General features: G+C 43.2%; 1 long non-coding RNA gene and 1 other non-coding gene across 2 annotated transcripts; both read left to right on the top strand.

Moving 5' to 3' along the window:
• The first annotated feature begins 4,248 nt into the window (after positions 1-4,248).
• Positions 4,249-12,976, top strand: LOC129060171 (uncharacterized). Its single transcript, XR_008526656.2, has 2 exons — positions 4,249-10,090; positions 11,893-12,976. It is a non-coding gene; the product is annotated as an uncharacterized LOC129060171 (long non-coding RNA).
• A 201-nt stretch (positions 12,977-13,177) lies between these two features.
• On the top strand, positions 13,178-13,282 carry LOC112133981 (U6 spliceosomal RNA). Its single transcript, XR_002915577.1, has one exon. It is a non-coding gene; the product is annotated as a U6 spliceosomal RNA (small nuclear RNA).
• The last annotated feature ends 6,254 nt before the right edge of the window (positions 13,283-19,536 follow it).

Genomic DNA, 19,536 nt, shown 5'->3' with positions numbered 1-19,536 from the left:
GGCGTGAGCCACTGCCCCCGGCCAATTCCCCACTTTTCTTTATAAACATCAAGCAGCAATGGAAAGGCAGACCCTTTTTTTTTTTTTTCCACTAGAGCCTTCTATCTTCTGTTCTTTTTCCCTAGGCCCAGATACAAACTTCCCTCAAATGATAAGACAGGCTGGGTCACTGGTGCAGATGTCAACACTAAATCATTAATTCATCTCCTTACCAATCCTGCCTCATTTCCACTCTCCTGCTCCATCAGCTGCAGAAATACCTTTATAGGAGGCTTGTGGCCAAGTGGCCCTCAAGAGATTGCATGGTCTGTACACTGAGTTGGCAGTAGTGGTACTGGCTACTGAAGCTATTGAATATTCCAGGTGATGAGTCTCTCCATCTTTCCCAAAAGCCTGTCTTCCTAGTTCTCCATATATGTATACATCATGGAAACAATTTATGTGTAAAAGTGGAAATGGTTTGCAATCAGATGCTTGTTTGTCTAGTGAGTGGCTATTTCTCAATGGCCAATTATGATGTGGCAGTTACCATGCTAATCACATATGGGTGAAGAGGCTGATGGGAAGGGAAAACAATTTAATGGCAGTTATAGTATAGTGGGATGTAATATTATTGGGAGTACACGGTGCTTTGAGCCACATTTGCTTATTTATTTATTTATTTAGAGATGTAGTCTCGCTCTGTTGCCCAGGCCGGAGTGCAATGGCACAATCTTGGCTCACTGCTACCTCTGCCTCCTGGGTTCAATGATTCTCCTGCCTCAGCCTCCCGAGTAGCTGGGACTACAGGCACCCACCACCACGCCCGGCTACTTTTCGTATGTTTAGTAGAGACGGGCTTCACCATGTTGGCCAGGCTTGTCTCTAATTTCTGACCTCAAGTGATCCACCTGCCTCGGCCTCCCAAAGTGCTGGGATTACAGGTGTGAGCCACCACACTTGGCCCCACATTTGCTTATTTATTTATTTTTTTTAGGGACAGAGTCTGGCTCGGTTGCCCAGGCTGGGGTGCAATAGCACAATCCTAACTCACTGCAGTCTTGAACTTCTGGGCTCAAGCAATCCTCCTGCTTCAGCCTCCTGAGTAGCTAGGCCTAACAGTGTGTGCCACTACGTGTCTGCCACCATGTCCAGGTGATTTTTGTGTTTTGTTTGTAGAGACAGGGTTTCATAATATTGTCCAGGCTGTTCTCCAACTCCTGGGCTCCAGACATACTCTGGCCTAGGTGTTCCAAAGTGTTGGGATTACAGGCATGGGTCACTGCGCAGGCCTGCAGCCTCATTTGAAAACAAACCTGTCTGTGTGGGGCTGGGTGCAGTGGGGATCACCTCTGTAATCTCAGCACTTTGGGATGCTAAGGTAGGAGGATCACTTGAAGCCAGGAGCGCAAGACCAGCTTGGGCAACATAGTCCATAGCGAGACCACATCTCTACATAAAATAAATTAGCCTGGCATAATGGTGTGTACCTGTAGCCGTAGCTACTCGGGAGGCTGAGGCGGAAGGATCTCTTGAGCTCAGGAGGTTGAGGCTGAAAAAAACAAAACAAAACAGAAAAACAGACAAACAAAAACCCTGATTGGGCGAAGGTGGAAGGAAGACTTCATGGAAGAAGTGATACCCACACCGAGCCACGAGGAAGACAAAGAACTTGTCAAGGAAAGAGGATAGACGTGGGAGAAGTAGTAGAATAGATGCCCTGGGCAAAGGGAACAGTGTGTAACTAAAGGTGAGGAAGAGAATGCTCAGTTCAGATAAGTGGAAAGCAGTTAGGTGAGGGTATGTGCAAGTCTTAAAACTGTTTTTTATCTGGAGATAGCTGGAGAACATTTGACTTGGCAGTTGATAAGTGTCAAGTGTTTCATGCTTTCTTTTAAAAAGACAATGCCGTACCAAAGCAGTTTGGATAGCATTTGAATTTACAAGTTGTGGATTAAGTAGGGCCTCTAGCTCAGCTGCTGAGGTTCTCCTATGGGCAGGTGGAGCTAGAAGGGACTGTGTTTCCCATTGCATTCTAAGTAGCAATGCTCATCTGCTTGCTTCATATCTGTCTGAGCCAGCCTGTTTACTTCTCAAGGCAAGGGCTGTGCGTGTCCTCTTCACTGCTGTATCTCCAGAGACCAGCACGGGGCCTGGCCAACAGCAGTGTGATGATTAATATTATGTGTCAATTAGAGTGGTTCATTAGATACTCAGATTACACATTGTTTCTGGCTGGGTTTGGTGGCTCATGCCCGTACTCCCAGCACTTTGGGAGGCTGAGGTAGGAGGATCGCTTGAGCCCAGGAGTTTGAGACCAGCCTGGCCAACATAGTGAGGCCCTCATGTCGCTACAAAAAAAAAAAAAAAAAAAATTAAATATTAGCCAGGTGTGGTGGTACGCACCTGTAGTCCCAGCTACTCATGAGACTGGGGTGGGAGGAATGCTTGAGCCCAGAAGATCGAGGCTGCAGCGAGCCCTGGTTGTGCCACTGCACTCTAGCCTAAGTGACAGAGTGAGACCTTATCTCAGGATGTTTCTGGATGAGATTATCATTTGAATCAGGGACTCAGTAAAGCAAATTGCCCTCCCGGGTATGATCCCTCCCATTTGTTAAGGGCCTTAATAGAACAAAGGTTGAGGAAGGAGGAATTCACCTCTTCTCCCCCTACCCCACTGCTTTACATCTCATTTTTTTTCCTCTTGCTCTTGGACTGGGATTTACATCGTTGACTCCCGAGGCTTTCAGGCCTGATTGAGACCCAGACTGAATTATACTACCTGCTTTTTTGGGGCTCCAGCTAGCAGATGGCAGATTGTGGGACTTCTCAGCCTCCTCCATAATTGTGTGAACCAATTCCTTATCATAAATTACTGTCTCTCTCTCGATAGACAGGCATAGATAGATAGATAGATACATACATACATACATACATAGTTAATAGATAGATAGACTATTAGTTAGGTATTTCTGAAGGACCCTAATACAAGCAAGTACTCAATTATGAAAAAAAAATACAATGTATCAGGCATTTGTTGTTTGCCAGACACTCTTCTAAGCTTTTTACATATTCCAAGTCATGTAATCCTTACTGCATAGTTATGAGGAAAGGTGCAGTTATTTCTTCCATTTTAAAGAAAAGGGCACTGAAGCACAAGGATGCAAAGTCACTTTCCTGGAAGGTAAGTAGCTGGCAAGTGGCAGCGTCCAGAGATGGGCCTAGGCAGCCTGAATTGAATTCGACTAATCTGCTGGCCTTCCAAGCACCTTTAAGTGTTTTTTCTGCTACCCTAGGGGGTACACCTATTTGCCATTTCCTCCTTTCTCTTATGTTGCCACCTCTGAAGGAGGAATTCAAAGCCATGTTTGATCAGAATGTCAGGGTAGGCAGAAATGGAGTGAATATGTGGAGCGAATACTTGGGCAATAAGGGGGAACTTTGTTCTTTTCTAGCCTTGCTGATGATGATCTTTCTAACGCATATCAATTCATTTTTCTTTTAGTGCATGCTTGAATCTTTTTGTGAAGTTTGAGGGTTTTAGGAGAGAAAGAGGGCAGAAAAATTTTGAATATCAATGATCATAAAACAGATTCACTCTATATTCTGCTTTGGTAACTCGGTAATTAGATTGAATTTCTTTTTTAAAAAGGAATAATGAAGAGAAAATTCCAGTCATCTGAGGTTTTTGATTAATTGAGGCTTTGCAGTAAATTATGAGCTCAAAATAGAAACATTGCCTATTCATGTTTCTAACAGTAGCTATTAATGCTCAAGATGATCAGGCTAGACATTAGGAAACTTCAATTTGAGGAATATTTCTGGAGATGTCATTAAACATGAACTTCTGTGTGTATACATCATGCTCCCTGGGTCCTAGGTCCTGTTCTGAACTGCAAAATTAGTAGATTGTCAGATCTCATGACCTGCAATGTGTTCCTGCTGTATCTCAAGGAAAATCTTACGCAGCCTCATAATTGAAATATAGGAAGATGTTCATTGATGGAACCCTTATTTGTAGTGGCAAAGTGAAAGAGTAGGTGACTTCACATTGCAGACCTCTATGTGGCAATGAAAATAATTGGTTTAGATGTGCACACAGCAACATAACTCAAAACTGCGGTACCAATGGAATAAGAAAGAGATCTATGACGCAGTACCACTTACATAAATTAAAAACACATTCACCCAAACCAATCATACTTGTTCTATAAAAGCATATAGAAAGAAAAGGAGGCCTTTTCCAGTGATTTCTTTTTTTTTAAACAGGCTTTTAAAATAACCTTTATTTTAAAAAGTTAATATGTTAATATGTGCATTATAGGAAACTGAAAATCACAAGAAGCAAAGAACAAAGTCATTCACAATCACAAGCAGTTTATAGTTTGACATGTTCTTCTAGGTCCTGTGTGTGTGTAGGCACAACATCCCATCTTATGGGACTGAGACTGTACAGTATGTATCATGGTTTTTCACACATCATGAATATTTACCAATTCAAAATCCCAAAGCTTTATGAGTATTTTGATAAACAAGAATACACTACACCAACTTAATCTGTTAAAAAAAAAACTGTAGTCCTACCTTTCTTGGGACAAAAATTTCATAGAAGACAAAAACGACAACACGCCTCTAGATAAAAGCATTGGCAGAGTTCTGATTTAAATGCTGCATTCCCTTAAAGCTCAATTTAAAATGAAACATACAGCAACAGAATACACTAAGTATAACATTTCTAAGAGAATTCATTAGCAGAGCTATACCATTATAATATTAGCAAGGTATATTTCCATTGAATTACTTAATATATTCCTATAGTACAGCCAAAAGAGATGCATACATCAATGGCTATCATCAAAATGTAAATATGGACACATATGGACACATCTGCATACATCTCTCCCTGTATACCTCCTTCTGCCCCTCTGCTGCCAACCTGACATATACTGCTCAGAGGCGGTTTAACAATTCCATGTCCAAGATGCATCTTTTCTATCAATTATAACAAAGGTATTTACAAATTGGCTAATTCACTAGCTCTAGTTTTTTTTTGTTTTGTTTTTTGTTTTTTTTGAGATGGAGTCTGTTGCCGAGGCTGGAGTGCAGTGGCGCAATATTGGCTCACTGCAACCTCCGCCTCCCAGGTTCAAGTGATTCTCCTGCCTCCGCCTCCTGAGTAGCTGGGACTACAGGCACGCGCCACCACGCTCAGCTAATATTTATATTTTTAGTAGAGATGGGGTTTCACCATGTTGACCAGGATGGTCTCGATCTCTTGACCTTGTGATCCGCCTGCCTCAGCCTCCCAAAGTGTTGGGATTACAGGCGTGAGCCACCGCGCCTGGCCCACTAGCTCTAGTTTTTATCATACATTGTCACCTCAGACATTCATAAAGTTTAGATGTTGCAAAATAATAAACTTTGTCCACGATAAACACAGGCACTTTACTAAAAATGCTCATATAGACCTGTGGTTATCATCTAAAACCATCTTCTAGAAATGGAGATACTAGCAAAGAGCCCTTCCCTTCACCGTTCCTCTTCTCCCTCTTCCACCATCCCCAGTGACTAAGTATAGGACGTCTAGCTCCAAGAAGTGGACTAATAAAGGTCACTCCCAAAAGACAGGCCTTCCTAAAAACTAACAATAGGACATTCACAAAGGGACTGATTCACTACACCTATTTTTAACATACTTTGAGCATTAAGACTTGTTTATCCTTTAATACACAATATTAACACAATAAAATGCATATATAGAACAATGGTTAGACCATCTGAACTAATCTAACTCAGGGGCACAGAACCCTTCTCCCTGCATACCTCCTCCTCCTCCCCACCCCACCACGCAGTGAATAGTCAGCATACGCTCCTAAGCATCAAGTTTTAACAATTCCATTCCCAGATGCAACCACTCCTAGGAAGTACTGAAAACAAATGCTTACAGGGGTGTTACTTTAGCCCTCTATTTTTAACCTATGTTGTGGATTTTTTTTTTTTTTTTTGAGATGGAGTCTTGCTCTGTCGCCATGCTGGAGTGCAGTGGTGTGGTCTCGGCTCACTGCAACCTCTGTCTCCCGGGCTCAAGCAATTCTCCTGCCTCAGCCTCCCGAGTAGCTGGGACTACAGGCACGTGCCACCACGACCAGCTAATTTTTGTATTTTTTGTAGAGATGGGGTTTCACCATGTTGGCCAAGATGGTCTCGATCCCTTGACTTCGTGATCCGCCCACCTCGGCCTCCCAAAGTGCCAGGATTACAGGAGTGAGCCACCGCACCTGACCGTTGTGCACTTTTAAACACCTAGAAAGACTAGATGTTTCAAACTGCACTTAAGTTTTCCATTATATACACAGTAGTATTGAATAAATGGCGTATATACATAACATAGACTATAATTTGAGTGTCTTCTAAATAGGAACATTCTGGCCTAGAACACTTCCCTTTCTGACCTCTACCAACCCCGTTGACAGCTATAAGCCATCTGTAATGCTTGGGGGGGTGGGGTTTAACAATTTTACTTCTGTTTTTAAGAAGTGTTCCTCATGAATTTTAACACAAAGTATACTCAATGTATTAGTTTACTAACTCTACTTTTGCCATACACTGGCAACCTCTTTAACATCGACTAGATGTAAATTAGGACTCCTATGTCTGCTTATATACATAGCACAGTAAACGAAAATGAAGACATAAGGGACAATGGTCAATGTGCCTCATCATAAACACACTGGACACTGGTAGAAAGCCCTTTGAACTTTGTGCTCCTCCTTCCCCCGAACCAGTACAAATATCATAACGTGTACTTCTCAGAGAATTGATCAATTTCCAAGACAATATTTCATATCAAAAGGATAAATACAAAATGTGTTACTTACTACCTCTACTTTTAACATACTTTGAGCACTTCTAAACATCTAGAAAGACTAGATATTTCAAATAAGGACTTAAGTGTGTCCACTATATACATAGCACTGTCAAATAAACTACACACATGTAACAGTGGTTATATCTGAAAAGTGTCTTCTAAATAGGAACATTCTGGTCTAGAACCCTTCATTCCTTCCAACTCCTCTCCACCACCAACCTGGTGGTTATAGGCACATGTGTCACTTCGAGCTGATGTTATCATTTCACTTCCAAAAAGTCCTTTTCAGAAGACAGCCTCCCTATGAATTTTAACAAAGTGTACAAAATGCGTTAGTTTACTAACTACTTTTGTCATACACTGGCAACCTCTTTAATAGCTACAGACTAGATATTATAAAATCAGGACTCATTTGTCCAGTATATACCCAATATATACAGTATAGCAAAGTTAAATGAAATGCATGTAACATATAGGCAATGGATTAAGCTGAAATTTTCTAATAAACAATGGCAAAACACCTTTTGCAATTTTTTCCCTCTCACCTCCCAGGTGGTTCAACAAATCCACTTCCAAACAGCATTTCCCATTAGTTTTTAAAAGCTATTTACAAAAAGTGTTATTCTACTACTACTTTAAAATACATCAAGCACTTCCAAATATCTAAAGACTAGATATTTCATACCTTGTCCACCACGTACACGGCACTGTTAAATAAAACTGCACACACATAACAATGGTTATCATCTAAGGTATCTTCTAAATGTGACCATTTTGGCCTTGAATCATTCCCTTTTCTCTTCCTTCTCTGCCTTCAATTCAGTGGACAAGTACATGCATGTGTAATGCTTAGAGATGGTTGAAAAAATTCCTATGCAAAAGTCAATTACAGAAGACAAGTTTTCCTATGAATTTCAACACAAAGCATACAAAATATGCTAATTTTACTACTTTGTCATACACTGGCAACCTCTAGATGTTAAAAAATTAGGACTATTTGTCCATTATATACACTATATACAGAGCAAAACAAAATGCACAAAACTTACAGAAAAATGGTGTCTGAAAATGTCCAAGTATGAACACACTAGCATATTATCTTTTGCAATTTCTTCCCTCCCACCTCCTCCAAACCATTGAGCAAGTATACACAGTAATATACTGCTCACAAAGGTGGCTTCACAATTCAACTCCCAAAAGTATTTCCTATGAATTTTAGCAAAAAGATATTTACAAAGTGGTATTTTACTACCTCTACATTTAATACACATCGGGCACTTCTAAACATCTGGATAGACTAAATGTTTCAAGTAAGGAGTTAATTTGTCCACTATGTACACAGCAGTCTTGAATAAACTGCAAACATGTAACAACAGTTATAATTTGAAAGAGTCTTCCAAATGTGAACATTCTGGCCTAGAACCCTTCCCATCTCCATCAACCCAGTGGGCAAGAATGCTCAAATTTTCAGAAGACAATCTTTCCTAGAACTTGTAGAACAAAATGTACAAAATATATTGGTTTACTAACTCTAGTTTTGTTATACACTGGCAACCTCTTTAACATCCAGAAAGACTAGATGTTGTAAATTAGGACTCATTTGTCCTTTATGTACACTATATACATAGATAAAACAAAATGCACAGACATAGTGATTCATCTTGCGTCGCTGTAAGCAGGATGGCATAGGGCTCTCTGCACCTCCCCCTCCTCTCTCCTCCCCCAAACCACTGCGCAAACACAATGAGTATTACTCAACAGGTGATTTGGCCATTCCCCCCAAACAACATTTCTATGAATTGTAACAAAAAGATATTTACAAAATGTGATTTTACTACCTCTAATTTTAACATATATCAGACACTTCAGAATATCTAAAAAGAATAGACATTTCAAAAAAGCTTAGCATTGTCAACTATATACATAGTAGTGAGGAAGCAAATGCACACAAAACAATGGATAGAATATGAAAATGTCTTCTAAATATAACCAGTCTAGCATAGAACCTTCTTTTCTTCCTTCTCAGGTCTTCGAGCTCCATGTCATCTAACCCACTGAACAAACGTGAACGTATCGCTTCTAGAGGCCGTCTAACAACTCAGTTTCCAAAAGTCAACTCCAGAAGACATGTATTTTCTATGATTTCTTTTAAACAAATGAGAATTTACAAGATGTGTGACTTTCTAACTCTATCATACGTCGGCAACCTCTTTCCATCTAGAAGGGCTACATGTGACAAATGTTTTCTATTAAAAGGTTGGGGTGGAGCTGAGAGCAGCTTTTTCATATTATATACACAGGCCTTCCGTAAACGGCCAGTGAATCTTCCCAGAGGATGGTGGGCATTTCCAACGGGCCAAACGTGGCCTGTCATTCTACCATTTCTGTCTTCCGACAGCAAGGTCTGGTAGTACGAAGACCAACCGCCCGATCGCCGCTAACCGTTCCACCCGTCGTCGTTCGGGACTTCGCTCACCTCCCAGGCCCGTTAAGGCCTTTGTCCGTTGTCGTTAGACTAGGTAGGTCTCGCCCAATGGCGACAGAGTGATCACCCGGGACCCAGATCTGGCGGCTCCGTGGCTTGAAGAGGCGGCCGAGCCTGCCTGTGTCCCTAGGCCGCCTTGCCGGGCCCTGCATGCCCTAACGCCCTCCGCCGCGCGGCGTTCGAGGGGCCGCCATGCTTCCCGGCCCGCCACTCCCGCCGCCACCCAAAGGCGCTGCGTCCAGGCTGCTCGGCGGGGGTTTCGTCCAGGCCCGGCAGGCTTGGGCCGGGAGACCCGACGGCCGGCGGGGTGCGGGCTGGGAGAGGCCGCCGCCGCCATCAGTCACCGAGGTAGGGTAGGGAAGAGAGGTTCGCCACCGCTTCAAGGCCTGGGCCCAGCCAGTGGGCAGCCACAGCAGAGGCCTCCGGTATCTGCAGGGCAGAGGGCGCGGCCCCCCCTAGCTCACCCGCCGACCCGGGGCCGGAGGGCCTGAAGGGCCCTGAAGGAGCGGGCCGCGCTCTGCGTCTCTCCGCGCTCTCTGCCAGACCGGAACTCTTGCAGTGATTTCTTACGCGGAGTCAGGATGAGGTCGGGAATGAGACTGAGGAAAGGGAATTAAAAAGATACCTATAACTAAATAAAGAGGAGCCCTGCAGTAATGTAATGAGCCATGAACTGAAGAGTAACATTCATTCAACTCTGCCTGTGAAGGAGGGAGAGGGAAAGACAACTAGAGACAGAGGAGAAACGGAGAAAGGAGGTGAGATTTCAAAACACCAGTAGGTTCTGAAATTATTTTCGGAGTACAGAGTACTTTTTGCTGTCCTTGGAGTGGGTAATAAAAACAAAGAGTGGTTTTATTCTGGAACTCGGAAAATTTATTTTTTAAAAAGAGAGAAGGCCCTGTCACAAAGAGCAGGTAGGAAAACGTAGCGTAAACTTAAACTCGATTTGTGTCTAAATACTAAAAACAACAACTGTCAGGAGTGGGATTCGAACCCACGCCTCCAGGGGAGACTGCGACCTGAACGCAGCGCCTTAGACCGCTCGGCCATCCTGACTGGCTTAGTTTAACTTGTGCTCAGAATTCACTTCTGTTTCTACCTAAACGCTATTAGTTCCCCGTCCACCGACCGCCCACCACCCCCCCCCCAGGTCCCCACCCCCTTGTTTCCCTTTTTCTCAAGATATGGGCATTCCTGGGTTCAAAGGTAAGCCACCACTCCGCGAACTGCCTCGGACGGCGACCCGGGGTTGAAGCACTGCATAGGACCGGTTGTCCGGGCCACAGAGCGGCGTCTCCCGAGTGAACGCCAAGTCGTTCCCAGGCTGCGCGGGGAGGGCTGCGGGCGAGGGAGGGCGGGTCGGGGTGGGGGGAGCGGGGGCGTGGGGGGGGCGGGGCGGGGGCGGGGCGGGCGTGAGCCAGCCCAGGGCCGAGTGACTAAGGCGGAAGACGGCGATGGCGTCCTGCTCTTAACTGAATTCTAGTTAAAATAATGGCAATCCTGTTGAACTCAACATTACTAGAATACCTGGCTTAAATTTACACTTAACTCCCAGGAAGTTTTAGGCTTGCTCCAGTTTTTTGCTGGAACAAGGTGCTCGCTAATCCCTCTCCTTTACGTTGTGCTGCAAATCTCCCAGCACGTGGTTACCCTTGGCAGGGCCGGTGGATGGGACAGGAGCGTGGGAAGGGCTGGCTTGTCTTGCCTCTGGGTCGGAGTTTATGGAGGATTTGTGCACTTTTCGGAGTGGATGTTATACTGTAATAAAAACTTTAAAAAGCAAAAGCAAAAACAACAACAAAAATGGGGAGTAGCTTATGTATTTTACTAAACCCAGCGCAGCGGGTACTTGATAGAAGGCCTCGAGCACAACAACTTTTCTAAACATAAACAAAGGTCAGAGGTGACCTACTTCAAATTTTGTTAGCAAGGGTTAGTAGTCAGGATGCCATGGTCGGAATATCACTGACTGGAAGTCAGGGGACCTGAGTACGAATTTCAAACAGAACTAGAACTGGTCACTAACTACCTGGAGAATCTTAGATGAGTCATTTTGCTTCTGTGGACATTAGAAACAGCTTTCTTAGACACCTATAATAGTTTCATCGTGAGTTCAATTGATAGAATACAATGTTTAATCCCTTAAATTAAGCATTAAATCCCCATCTCCAGGGAATCAATTAGAGGCAAATTCTGTTCTTCTCAGGCCTACCGATTCAGAAATTTTGCTATGTCCAACATGGTGACTATAGTTAATAACAACGTTATTGAATACTTGAAAATTGCTGAGAGTGGATTTTAAATGTTCTTGCCACAAAAAGAAAAAGATAAGTATGTGATGTAATGGATATGTTAATTAGCTTGATTTAGCCTTCCCACAATGTACACATAGAACAAAACATCATTTTGTACATCATAAATATATATATCTTTACTTGTTGATTTTAAAAATATAAATAAGTAAATTAAAAAGTTATGAGGATAGAGTCCCACAGTAAGTGTTTAATAAGTCCTCTGCAAGGCCTCTAAAATGCAGTCACCTCTGCTCTTTTCACAGGGTAGTGGTGGATACCAACTTTGGAGACAAGAGAGGAGAGAGGCAATTCATTCATCCAACATACAGGAAATATTTATTGGGTACCTACTATGTGCCAGGCAGCGTTCTAGGTGCTGGTGATGTTGCGGGAAGTCAAGGACCCCAAACGGAGGGACCAGCTGAAGCCATGACGGAAGAACGTGGATTATGAAGATTTTATGGACATTTATTAGTTCCCCAAATTAATACTTTTGTAATTTCTTATGCCTGTCTTTACTGCAATCTTTAAACATAAATTGTAAAGATTTCATGGACACTTATCACTTCCCCAATCAATACCCTTGTAATTTCCTATGCCTATCTTTAATATCTTAATCCTGTCAGTTGAGGAGGATGTATATCATTCCAGGACCCTGTAATAATTGCGTTAACTACAAAATTTGTACAGCATGTGTGTTTGAGCAATATGAAATGTGGGCACCCTGAAAAAAGAACAGGATAACAGCAATTGTTCAGGGAATAAGAGAGATAACCTTAAACTCTGACCGCCAATGAGCCGGGCAGAACAGAGCCATATTTCTCTTCTTTCAAAAGCAAATGGGAGAAATATCGCTGAATTCTTTTTCTCAGCATGGGATATCCCTGAGAAAGAGAATGGGCACTTAGGGGTAGGTCTCTGAACTGGCCCCCCCGGGGCGTACCTGTCTCTTATGGTTGAGACTGCAGGGGTGAAATAAACTCCAGTCTCCCATAGCGCTCCCAGGCTTATTAGGAAGAGGAAATTCCCACCTAATAAATTTTGGTAAGACTGGTTGATCTCAAAACCTCGTCTCCTGATGTTATCAATGACAATGGTGCCCAAAACTTCATTAGCAATTTTAATTTCGCCTTGGTCCTGTGGTCCTGTGATCTCTCCCTGCCTCCACTTGCCTGGTGATATTCTATTACCCTGTTAAGTACTTGATGTCTGTCATCCACACCTATTCGCACACTCCCTCCCCTTTTGAAACTCCCTAATAAAAACTTGCTGGTTTTTGTGGCTTGTGGGGCACACGGATCCTACCAACGTGTGATGTCTCCCCCGGACGCCCAGCTTTAAAATTTCTCTCTTTTGTACTCTGTCCCTTTATTTCTCAAGCCAGCCGACGCTTAGGAAAATAGAAAAGAACCTACGTGATTATCGGGGCAGGTCCCCCAATAGATGATCCAACAGTAAACAAACAGACAGAATAAGCTCCACCATCGAAGGGCTTACACTATAATGGGGTAGTGAGCCCAAGAAACATGAAATAAAATGGACAGAGCTGTGCTCCCTTCAGCAAGCACTTACACTAAAATTGGAGCAATGCAGAGAAGATTAGCATGGCCTTTGTACAAGGATGACAGGCAAATTTGTGAAGCATTCCTTTTTGAGACGAAGTCTCGCTCTTGTTGCCGAGGCTGGAGTGCAATGGTGCGATCTCGGCTCACTGCAACCTCCTCCTCCCGGGTTTAAGCGATGCTCCTGCCTCAGCCTCCCTAGGAGCTGGGATTACAAGCGCCCGCCACCATGCCTGGCTAATTTTTGTATTTTTAGTACAGATGGGGTTTCACCGTGTTGGCCAGGCCAGTCTTGAACTCCTGACCTCAGGTGATCCACTTGCCTCAGTCTCCCAAAGTGCTGGTATGACAGGCGTGAGCCACTGAGCCTGACTGAAGCACTCTATTTGTAAAAAAAAAGAATAAAACATTTTAAAAAATAATAAAATGGAGAGAAGCTGAGACCTCTAATAAAGTCGTTATTTTAACTCCAGTCTTTAGGCCTCATGAGAAATCCCAGCTTAGTTCCCCAATGAAAAATAGAATTGCCCTCTAAAGAAAGAAGTGGGGGAGGAAAAGCCCAATTTAGAAACAATATATGTATGTATTTTTTGAGACGGGATCTGGCTCTGTTGCCTGCGCTAGAGAGTAGCAGCATGATCCTGGCTCACTGTAGCCTCGAACTCCCCAAGGAGGAGTACAGGAGCAAGGATTACAGTAGCTAGGACTACAGGCACACACCAGCTGGCCTGGCTGTTTTTTATTCTTTTGTTATTATGTTGCTCTGGCTAGATAGTTTTATAAAAGGTTGAAAATGGCCAGGTGCAGGGGCTCACACCTGTAATCCCACCATTTTGGGTGGCCGAGGCAGGTGGATCACGTGAAGTCAGGAGTTCGAGACCAGCCTAACCAGCATGGTGAAAACCCATCTCAACTAAAAATTAAAAAAAAAAAAAAAAATTAGCCAGGTGTGGTGGCACATGCTTGTAATCCCAGCTACTTGGAAGGCTGAGGTAGGAGAATCGCTTGAACCCGGGAGGCGGCGGTTGCAGTGAGCCAAGATCATGCCATTGCACTCCAGCCTGGGCAACAAGAGCAAAATTCCATCTCAAATAAATAAATGGTTAAAAATATAGAAAGCAAAAAGAAGGCCAGACGTGGTGGCTTCACGCCTGTAATCCCAGCACTTTGGGAGGCCAAGGCGGGCAGATCACCTGAGGTCAGGAGTTCAAGACTAGCCTGGCCAACATGGGGGGTTTCAACCCCTTCTCTACTAAAAATACAAAAATAGCCAGGCGTGGTGATGCAGACCTGTAATCCCAGCTACTCGGGAGGCTGAGGCAGGAGAATCGCTTCATCCTGGAAGGTGGAGGTTGCAGTGAGCCGAGACTGCCATTGCACTCCAGCCTGGGCAACAAGAACAAAACTTCCCCCCACCCCCCCACTCCCCCCCCACCCCCCACTCCCCTACCCCCCCACCTCCCCACCCCCTGCTCTGGCTGGCTTTGCCTAGGCTCATTTATGCCCACCATTCAGCCAAGATGCTAAGCCTCTCTCTTCACAAAGTCTTTCATTCCCAAGGAGGCTAGACGTGATGGGAAAGCAGTTCCCCAAGGTCTTGCCCCAGTGCCATGTTCTTATGCAACTTCTGCTTGCCTCACATTGGCCAAAGCAAGTCACAGGGCCCAAACCAAAGGCAGTGTAGGGAGAGGGTACTGCAAGAGTGGGGCCCAGGGAGGAAAGGTTTATTGGGTGTATTCGTACAACCATCTACCACAGTAATCTTAAAGAATAGTGAGAAGAAACAAAATTAAGAATTGGAAAACTAAGTTGTAAGACACAAAATTGAAAATTAGGTGAAATATAAGAAGAGGATAGAGAGTGGGTGTTCATACAAATTTCTTGAGGTAAGCTGTTTTCTGGTGAAGCATGGGGTTTACTCAGCCAGAGGGTACAAGGGCTCAGGGCTCTCAAATAAGATGAAATACAGGATGCATAGTTAAATTAGAATTTCAGATAAACAATGAATGACTTTTTAGTTTAAGTATGTCCAACATTAAAATACATTACTTGCTGACTCCCAAAGAGGCTGAGTCAATAAAAGCCTACTTGGGAGGCAGGGTTTGGTCTGTCCACACGTGTGTTTGAAAAACATCCAGCAGCCATCTCTCTCATGTAGTTTAAGCATACTTTCCCTGACCTCCAGGTCAGTTTCAAACTTCCTTGAACTTTGAGCACACTCATAACTTAATCTGTCGGTTGATATTTACTGAGCAACTAATATGTGCCAGGTACTTTATTTACAAACAAAACGAAATCCCTGCTTTTGTGGATTCTTGCCTCTGTGATGAAGAAAGACTATTAAAAAAAAATATATGCTTATAGTTTCAAATATTAATAAGTACTTTTAAGAAAAATAGTAATTGTGCAGGAGTTTTCCCAAAAGAAAAGTAGTGCAGGGTGACGAGTCAGAAAGTAGGAAAGTGGGAGAGGGGGGGTGCTATTTTACAGAGGGTGGTAAGAGACATCATTTGAGCAGAAACCTGAATGAAATGGGGGGCAAGACAAACATATCCAGGGCACACACAGAGGGCACAGCAAGGGCAAAGAACTTGGGCAGAGAATGAAGGAGCAACAAAAGGCTTCTGTGTCTGGAGAGGAGGAATAAGGGAATGAAAGAGATGAAATTGCAGAGATAGCCAAGGACCAGATGGTGTTAGTAGGGCCTGAGTTTAATCCTGAGGCTGCATTGGGAAGCCATTGGAGAATTTTGATAACATAATCTGATTTGTCTTTGAAAACAATACTCCGGGCGGGGCACAGTGGCTCATGCCTGTAATTCCAGCACTTTGGAAGGCTGAGGAGGGCAGATCGCTTGAGCTCAGGAGTTCGAGACCATCCTGGGCAACATACAGAGATCCTGTCTCTAAAAAAAAAAAAAAAAAAAAAATTAGCCAGCCTGGGCGACAGAGTGAGACTCTATTTCTTTTTCTTTTTCTTTTTCATTCTTTTTTTTTTTTTTTGAGACGGACTCTTGCTCTGTCACCAGGCTGGAGTGCAGTGGCACGATCTCGGCTCACTCCAACCTCTGCCTCCCTGGTTCAAGCGACTCTCCTGCCTCAGCCTTCAGAGTAGCTGGCACTACAGGCGCACACCACCACGCCCAGCTAATTTTTGTTTTTTTTGTAGAGATGTGGTTTCACCATATTGGGCAGGATGGTCTCGATCTCTTGACCTCATGATCCATGTGCCTTGGCCTCCCAAAGTGCTGGGATTTCAGGTGTGAGTCACCACGCCTGGCTGTGAGACTCTATTTCCAAACCAAACCAAACCAAACCAAACCAAACAAACCAAACCAAACCAAACCAAACCAAGCAAAACAATACTCTGGTCTTTGTGGATAACTGACCATAGAGGCAAGGGTTGAAGCAGGTGCTATATAAAAAATCCAGGTAAGAAGTGATGATGGCTTAGGGAGCTAGTGGTAAAGAAGGAAAGAAGTGCTCATGTCCAGGATATGTTTTGAAGGCAGAGCTGACAGGACTTACTAGGAGTTTGGAGGTGGAAAATGAGATAAAAAGGAATTAGTGCTTATGCCTGTATTTTTGGCTCGAGAAAATGGATGACAGAGTCATTAATGGAGTGGAAAAGATTAAGTAAGGTGTAAATTGGTCAGAGGGAATCTAGAGTTGTACTTTGGTCCCCTTAAATTTGAGGTACCTATTGTTTGTCACAGAGAAGATGTTCAAGAGTCAGTAGAATAGGTAAGGCCATTCTGGAAACCATGTTGGGGCCAGAGTCATCAATTCAGGAGTAGTGAGCCAATAGGTGAGAGTTAATGCTGCAGACGGAGAGAAAAATTCAGTCTTCAGCAGGCTCTTGAAAGGATTAAAAGGCTTTAAACAACAATAAACTAGTCAGCCAGAACTACAATTCAACAACTACAACAATGTAACAGTGTCTCACTGTGGTTATTACAATCCAAAGCCACTGTCCTGGCACTTGATTATCTTCCACTGCTATTTTGCTGTTTGAATGGAACTGGTGGCTGCCTTCACCTCTCTCTCTTAGAAGAACATGAGGCCAAATTCTTGTACAGTCCAGTACAAGGTCTTTCTGTGGCAGTAGCTTGATGTTATGTTAACTTTCTTACCTCCTACTTGTTCTAAGTTGTATGCTGCTTTGTAAACTAACACAAGATTTGCTCAGCTTATAGGATTGTTTGAAAGTCATTTTCTGGACAATGTACTTTGTACCTAACCAACAGCATGGACCGTGGAGTCAGATGGCCCGGAGTCAAATCCCATCTCTGCTTATTCTCTAGCAGGTGATAGAAGCCATTTTATCTCTCTGCTCTTCAGACTCTTTATTTGTAAAATGGAGACTGCACTGATACCTACCTACCTCCTAGGGGTCTGAAAAATGGCAGGAATTACAGCACGCAAAATACAGGACCTGACGCATAATAAGTACTTTGTTACTGTTAATACTATGAGTATGCATATTCAGTCGCTACGTAAATGCATTTTGCACAATGATCAAAATTTGGAGATATTTCTTGTTCTTTTTTTTTTTTTTCCTTGAGATGGAGTCTTGCTCTGTCACCCAGGCTGGAGTACAATGGTGCAATCTTGGCTCACTGCTACCGCTGCCTCCCAGGTTCAAGCAATTCTCCTGCCTCACCCTCCCGAGTAGCTGGCGCCACAGGCGTGGGCCACCACACTCGGCTAATTTTTGTATTTTTAGTGGAGATGGGGTTTTTGCCATGTTGGCCAGGCTGGTCTCAAACTCCTGACCTGAGGTGATCCACCGTCTCAGCCTCCCATAGTGCTGGGATTACAGGCATGAGCCGCCGCACCCAGCGAAATATTCCTCTAGAAAGACTCTTGTTACTTCAACTAAGGTCTTCAATCCCAAGTAGATGCATAATATTTTGAAGCATACATCTAGTCTGTTCTCAAACATTAAAGTGCACATGAATCACCATGTTGTTAAATGCAGTTTCTGATTCAGGAGTTCTCAGTGGGACTTAAGGTTCTGTGGTTCTAACAAGACAGTCCAGAATCAGCATGAGTAGCAATGCTTTAAAGTATGAATGGAATCTCTATGCAGTGCTCTCCTCCATGGTCAGCCAGTCTTCTATGATGGATGATTGTTGCTCATCTGATCTTTCCTTGGAAGCTCTTGGCACCACATATATATATTATATATATATAATATATATATAATATATAATATATATGTGTGTGTATATTATATATGTGTTTATATATATAATATATACGTGTATATATGTGTGTGTGTGTGTGTGCGTGCATAAATATATATATATTTTTTAAATGAAAGGATAAACCCAAATATTGGCATTGGTCATATTTGAGTGATGAGATTTTGGACCATTTTTACTTTGTAAAATATACTTTCATGTATTTTCAGGAAAATAAGTTATTTCCATTTTAAAATAATACAATGAGCACAAGAGTAAATGTGTATGTAGTTGGGAGTGGGCTGTCAGGGACTATTGCAAGAAGGGGATTTGAGGAAATATGAGTGCTGTCTGGAGGCAGAAGAGACATGACTCAAGATGTGTGGAGGAATGGCATGGAAGAGCTGCTATTGATTAGGGAAGAGGGAAGTTGTTCAGTTATTTTTCTCACAATCTGAATGTCTGGGCTTAGTTACCTCATAGTCTCTGTTAAATAGAGGCAGGCTCCCAGAAACATGTGACTACTAGAGCTGGCATTTGGCAGTGTGAAATGAAGTCAGCTATTATTATTTTAGGGGTATGTGCATTTTTAGTATGATTTTTAGTTGTAGGGTGGAAAGGTGTTTGTTTCTAGATTAAAAATAAAAACAGACATTAGCAAATACTTCAGTTAGTTTCAGTGCTTTTGAAATCATAGTGTCACCTACTTTGCTTGGGTAACTCAGACAGGCTTTGGTAAAGCATTGGTGATGCAACATTTCTTGTCTTTTAGAAGGTTTGGAAATAAGGCCAGACATACTGAGACTGATAATTTCCTTATCTCTGGGGCACAGTTCTTACAGCTGGTGCCACCAGGACAGGGAGCCAAAGGCAGGTTCTTAGCTCTATCACATAAATTATTTAATTAATTTATTTATTTATGTATTTATTTATTTATTTTTGAGGCAGTGTCTGGCTCTGTCGCCCAGGCTGGAGTGCAGTGGCATGATGTTGGCTCACTGCGACCTCTGCCTCCCAGGCTCAAGCCATCCCCCAACCTCAGCCTCCCGAATAGATGGGACTACAGAGGTGTTCTACCACGCCTGGCTAATTTTTATATTTTTAGTATAGACAGGGTTTTGCCATGTTGACCCGGCTGGTCTCAGAACTCCTGGCCTCAA

Source organism: Pongo abelii, chromosome 5 (assembly GCF_028885655.2).
Source record: "Pongo abelii isolate AG06213 chromosome 5, NHGRI_mPonAbe1-v2.0_pri, whole genome shotgun sequence".
In the NCBI taxonomy this organism is placed as follows: domain Eukaryota; kingdom Metazoa; phylum Chordata; class Mammalia; order Primates; family Hominidae; genus Pongo; species Pongo abelii.
The sequence above is the reverse complement of the archived record's forward strand: the minus strand, read 5'-3'. Positions and strand labels throughout refer to the sequence as shown.